Here is a 6,663-nt window from a genome sequence, read left to right on the forward strand (position 1 = left end):
TCAGAAGAAAAGGCATGTGCCTCGACCTGCAAGATCAGCCACCCGCACAGCAGAGCTGCGTTATCACGTCCAGCTCAGGGCCTGTAGGCTGGGCCCTCTTATTTGTTTCCCAGGTGTTGTGCTTTTAGTTTCCCCCTTATCCTCGCCCTTGTTTCTTAGCAACTGACTCACGTCAGCTGGCCACCTTCTACCCTTTATAAGACGTGCGTGGGGTTTACACTCAGAGCAATACCTGCCATTGAGGATTCCTCCCCAGGAGGCGGCATGTCAGCATGGCCGAAGAGTTTGTGAGCTGCAGGATCCAGCCCGGGAAGGTGGTTGTGTTCATCAAGCCCTCCTGTACCTACTGCAGGAGGACCCAAGAACTCCTCAGCCAATTGCCCTTCAAACAAGGGCTTTTGGAATTTGTCGATATCACAGCCACCAGTGACACTGGCAAGATTCAAAATTATTTGGAACAGTTCACAGGAGCCAGAACAGTCCCTCGGGTCTTTATCGGTAAAGACTGCATCGGCGGATGCTCGGACCTAGCGGAAGTGCACGAGAGTGGGGAGCTGTTGAAGCGGCTAAAACGACTGGAGCTCTGCCGTAATTACAGGGCAGACCCCAGGATGACGTTCCCCCTGAGAACCGGATGGCACTTCAAATGAGGACCACACTTCCTGGTGGATGGATCTGGAGCTCACAGCCACAGCAACAGTTTACTTAAAATTCTGAAATGTGTTCACACAAAAAAAGGGGGGAGGGTGGATTTTTTGGGAAAAACAGCTTTTCCTTCTTTTGACTCAGTATTAAATGCAGACCAACTTGCCCCAGACCACAGAAAAGGTTGATAGACATCTTGGGTTTCTTTTCTATTGGCCCTTTGGGTTCCAAAAGACCATGACAGGGTATGGCTTAGGATTCACTCAATGACCCCAAAGATGTTCTTTCTCTTGGGCACGTGTCTCTTACTGTTCTCCATATGTCAGGACCTCTGAGCCAGTGTTTCTCAACCAAGATTACTCCAAGCACCCTAGGATGAAGCTATAATTGGTTTCCTGCTATTGCCTCAAGGTTACTTTGCTGAGTTTAACTTGATGGAATTTGCAGTATGAAAATAACAGGTATTTGGACTGTGATTTTTCAACTTATAAGTGTCTCCCCAGTCATTATCCCCATACCACTCCATCCTATCTTGGAAATCACTGCTCTGAATTCATGTTCTTAACCTTGACAACTCACAAATCTCATAGAAAATGTTCAACAATGCTGTGAAGGGTCGTAAGGACCCCACGTGGGAAGCACCATGTGAGGCCCGTTGCTGGCGCCTCAGGGAGCCGAGGTATCAGCACAGCTGCTGCAATCACGGGTTCCCTCCGTTATGCAATATGGTCATCCAGGCGATCTGGAAGAGCAGTGTCTTAACTTGTTTAGGTTACGAACGCAAGTCAATGCAACATTTAAAATGTTACTACAGAAAACTTGCAAACCCCTTCCCCAAGAGTATGTCTGTAAAAGGGGCCAAATTTGAGAAGCACGGTCCCAAGTGATTGTCTCTCCCTCCTTTTTCCTTCACTCAGAAAACGTTAGAGTTCTTTATTGTGAGGTTTGATCTAGAACTGCAATGTTAAAATTATTTCCTTCTGTGGTCTCTAGTGGGTATAGTTAATTTCTTTTCTAATAAATACCCAGAGGTGACAGTGATTTTTTGCTTAATTCTTTTCTGTTCCCAATACTTAAAGAATGATATTAATGTAAAAGACACCAAATTAAACCTTTATTCATGTTTGTTGCCAATCACTATCAATAAAGGTACATGCTATTTTCCTTCATTAAGTACAAAAAAAAAAAAGACGTGCGTGGTCTCTCAATAAATGAGGCTTGATCAGAGACTTGTCTTGCCTCCATTCTCTGTGTCCCCCTGCCCCCCAATTCTCACTCCCTCCCTCAGGACCTGCATTGACCGACCTGCTGCACGGGTCATGGACTGACCCTGGATTGACTGGAGAGAGCAAGACCAGTACTGACTAGAACAGCTGGTGTGAAGGTGAGCAGCGTAAAATGTATAGAAAAGTTCACTTGTGAAAAGTTTGTCGTATGCCCTTTTTCATTTAGAGGATTGACATACAGGGCCAGGGAGTAGATTTTACTCAACCTACACCTCAAGGAAGGAGCAAGCTGTCACGTGTCCTATGTTTGACAAAGTCCTGCTGCAGGCCGCCACAAGGCAGGAAGTACCAGAAGCTCCAGGAGCAACAACATCCCCACGGACCGGGTGACCCCAGCCGTGTGGAGGAGGGACGTCGCCGTGCAGTTGTCTACCTCAGGAGGCTGCGCACAGAACTTCCACGTAATATGCCATCACTGACTCTGACTCCATTTCCTCCCCTTTCTTTCCAAAAATTCCTACTCAGCACACTGAGGAAAAGTTCTTTAATTTTATAATGAAAAATAATACAATAGATTTCCTTTATTTAAAAAGTTTAACAGCAGCAGCCAATAACAACAAAACACCAAAGTCTAAAGCTTGTGAATGGCTTAGTAACAGAATAAATTGAGTTCACAACTCAAAAAATAAATAAATGACCAAAAAAAAACCACCCCCAAAACCATAAGTAGGTCACATCTACTTCAGCAAATGAAGGCTAGGTCTGTTTACACTGATTGTTTGCTCATCTGCTTTGTCTTTAGTCTCATATTCAGCACTGAAAAGTGTCTGCTATTCCAGAGGGCGGCCTGAGAGTGTGGTTTGGGAAAGTGGCATTCAAACCAGTGCTCGAGGTTTTCAAGTCAGTCATTTAACAGAGCACAGCTGTAAGTCCTGGCCTCAGACTGGACCTCACACCACAGACACACAACACACAGCTCAACTTCTCTAACACCCAAGAGTCAGCCTGAAGCAGGCGTTCCTATCAATGGATCTAAGGTTTCACCTATACTATATAGCAATAAGGATTTTTAGATTAATTAAAGAATCATTTGATCAAAGACCTCAGCAATAAAAACCAAAGGAGGAGAAAATAAAGAGTGTTTAACAACAACACAAAGACTAAATATAGCTATAAAGACGGGAGTCACAAAGTATGGCAAGGAACCTGTTAAAAATCAGAAACAGTCTATTTACCCAGCAAACAGGCTTCTTCCTCCCTTCGTGGGTCTCTCCAGTTTCACCCTCCGTCTCTTGCCGCCCTGTGTGCATCTTTAAAGGGTCCGCATGCTGCTTTGGCAGCTGCCGTTCAGCCCCGCGAAAGCAGCAGCAAATCGTCACTTTGCGGGAAGAGAGAAAGCGCCTTCTAGGAAGCTGAGGCACCGAGTCTCATCAATCTCCTTTCCCAATTCATTTCCACCGAAATTATACACAAACAGAAAAATCAGGACCAGGGGCGGAGAAGGAGAGTAAAACGTGGCTGTAAAAAGACAAACTAGCAATTTAAAACCATGAAAATTCTAGTAGAAACAAAAAAATGTAAATGGAAAGAAGGCAGACAATTCCGATGATAGATCAGAACAAGAGGGTTCATAAAGTCAGTAATTTTAACACTCTTTCCACCAGTGAGTTTCCCTGTCCCTCCTCTGGTTAAGTTTGAGATGGCTTAACAGAGAGGAAAAAATTACCTGATGTTTGGCCTTAAAACTTCGAGAAGGCACACCATTGAGGATGTGCTCTTTTCTGACGCTCTTCCACTCAAAGCCCCGAGGCTTTCCCGGCATGGATTCTAGTGGTGCCAAAAAATGGTCTACACTGTGAGTTCCCGGCCAAGAAATCACATCATCCTCAACTGTGTCTCTGACCCTTAACACCAAGGTTGTCCCACTCTGCCCAGGGCCAATGATGGGCATATGGTAACTCTCAGCAAATGAGTGAGACAGTAACTATGTGTTTTCAACAAACCACTAGAGACGGACGCTTCATGCAATCTTCAAATTTCTCAGGAAACAGTTGAAAAACCACTAATTTTGAGTTCATTTTTTCTTTCCCAAAGCATTCTCTTTGGTTGAGATGCCCATTACGAGTAAACTGACCCCAAGGGAGTATACCAGAAGCTCTCAGAACCTCGGATAGGACCGTGCACTGGCACATGACGGAGGGTGAGAACTACTGGGACCTGTGAATGTAAACACATAAAGGCATCCTTCACCAAAGTAGCGCCTTGCTACCACTCACCGTGATTCTTAGGTCTCTAATGTTCACAGTTCACTTTTACTCGGCATCAGGCGCTGTTCTAAGAGCTTTAACTACATTAACTAATTCAATCTTGGTAACACCCATATGTGACGGATTCTATCATTCTAATTGCCTAAAAGAGGAAATGAAGGCACAGAAAGGTTAAGTAAATTGTGCAAGGAAATGCACTACGCTGCTGTGCGGAGGTGGGGGTCCTGGAGCAAACAGACGCCCTGGGGAGTGCAGTCTCCTCACATACCTCGCTTTCTCCGTGCGGCTGTCATGGTTCAGCAGCAGGATGTCTAGTTAAATTAACTCTTGTTGGAAACTTTTCCTAATTAATAGTTTATTGAAAAACGTAACTTTGAGTTCTCCACAACTTAAAAACTGACGCCTTCTTATTTTAAAACACTATCCAATGAACATAACACAAAGGAGATCTTCCTAATTTTGTGGAAGTCAGAAGCAATAATTATTTTAAACGGAGTACTCACACTCATCCCCAGCTTCAGCATATTGTATTTATTCCAGATCCTTTGCTACGCTTACCAGATCCCTTCTAACTTAGAAATCACAAAGCCCTTAAGTAAGGCATTTATTCTCTCACATTCTAGTTCAGTTGATTGGAACAGGATGATAATGATGCCAAAACTGGTGGGTTCAATCCACTGCAGACCAGTTAGCTCTGTTTGCTTCACGTCTACAAACTCTTAGCTCAGATGGCATATTTTGAGTCCTATGAGGAATTGGGTAGGAGTGTGCAAGACAACTAGAAGGAATACATCTGCTAGAGAAACAGGTCCACAAGCAACACCGGGGCAGAAGCAAAACTAGGAGACAAAAGCATCAATTTCATTATAAAGAAAAGCTTTATGATCACTGGCAAAGCATTTCTACATTTCTGAGCGAGAAGCTCTTCTCAATGCCAGATATTTTGCCAAATCTAACCTAAAGTCCTTCCTTCAAAAACAAAACAAGTATAAGATTAAAAAAAACAACTAAGTTTTTTAGTTTTCGCACAAGCCCTGCCTGACTGATCTGAAAACAGAACTTTCTTATACTCGACACCAATTCCACTGACAATACAAAAGACATGTGATGGTCTTAGAAACTGTCAGAAAAATCACTAGCAGTGCAGGACAAGCCGCTAGAAAATTGCCATTGCATGTATATATCATAGGCTCCTTAAAATTACTCTTAATTTTCAAAAAACCAAGTAATATAAAGTTATTTTAAACATTTTTTCAAGTTAAATGAAGAAACTAACCAACATTAGTCCATATCACATTTTAAAACAACCCAGGGCCTGCTCAAGGTAGTTTTACCAGCTTCTACAAATAAAAGTGGAAGAACAAAACTATATTTCTCAACTTATTTTAGAAAGAAACCCACTTTTGTGATCATCTGTCTTCGAGTTTTCCTGCCCACAGCTGGAAAGATGTACAAACACTGCAAAGCACATGGGTTCCAACAGTCACAAGGTAACTATGACAGCATAGTCACAGTTATTTATGATCTCATAAAAACTATGTGACATAATTTTTAGGGGCGCCTGGGTGGCTCAATCAGTTAAGCGTCAGGCTTTGGCTCAGGTCATGATCTCACGGTTCGTGGGTTTGAGCCCTGTGTCGGGCTCTGTGCTGCTAGCTAGCTCAGAGCCTGGAGCCTGTTTCAGCTTCCGAGTCTCCCTCTCTCTCTCTGACCCTCCCCTGCTTGTGCTGTCTCTCTCTGTACCTCAAAAATAAATAAAAAACATTAAAATAAAATAAAAAACAGAAAAAAATTTTTAAAAACTATATGACCATTTTTAAATATTCACAATATGAAATCAACCATTTTAAAGTGTACAATTCAGTGGCATTTAGTGTATTCACAATATTGTGCAACTTTCACCTTGACCTAGTTCCAAACCCTGTTAGTCACCCCAAAATGAAACCTCATTAAAGAGAGACTACCATCTCCCTACTCCAGCCCCAGTCTACCACTAATAGTCTTTATGTCTATATGGATTTACCTATTCTGGGTATGTGAACTTTTGTGTCTATCTTCTTTTACTTAGCATGATACTTTGAAGTTCTTCTATGTTGTAGCATGTACCAGTATTTAATTCCTTTATATGGCTGAAAACTATCCCACTGTATGGATATATCAGATTTGTTCATTCATCCATCAATAGACATTTGAGTTGTTTTAACCTCTGTGAATAGTGCTATGAACATTTGTGTACAAGTACTTGTTTGACTATCTTCAATTATTCAGGGTATATACCTAGAAGTGAATTGCTGGGTCACATGGTAATTCTATATTTAACTTTTTGAGCAATCGCCAAACTGTTTTCACAGTGGCTACATCATTTACATTCTTCCCAGTGAAGCACGAGGGTTCCAATTTTTCTACATCCTCACCAACACTTCTGTTTGTTTGCTTTAATGATAGCCATCCTTATAGGCATGAAGTAGTACCTCATTATGATTTTTTATTTGCATTTCCTTAATGACTAATGATGTTGAACATTT

The 6,663-nt window shown here is 42.3% G+C and overlaps 1 long non-coding RNA gene and 1 pseudogene across 1 annotated transcript; one reads left to right on the forward strand and one right to left on the reverse strand.

The window, feature by feature from the left end:
• Nucleotides 1-272: 272 nt before the first annotated feature.
• LOC115274538 lies at nt 273-650 on the forward strand (annotated as a pseudogene).
• Nucleotides 651-4,729: 4,079 nt separating this feature from the next.
• Nucleotides 4,730-5,587, reverse strand: LOC115274226. The gene is made up of 2 exons (XR_003901148.1): nt 5,540-5,587; nt 4,730-4,977 (listed from the first exon to the last, which is right to left on the reverse strand). It is a non-coding gene; the product is annotated as an uncharacterized LOC115274226 (long non-coding RNA).
• Between the last annotated feature and the right edge of the window lie 1,076 nt (nt 5,588-6,663).

The sequence above is a fragment of the Suricata suricatta genome, chromosome 12 (assembly GCF_006229205.1).
Source record: "Suricata suricatta isolate VVHF042 chromosome 12, meerkat_22Aug2017_6uvM2_HiC, whole genome shotgun sequence".
Taxonomy (NCBI): Eukaryota; Metazoa; Chordata; class Mammalia; order Carnivora; family Herpestidae; genus Suricata; species Suricata suricatta.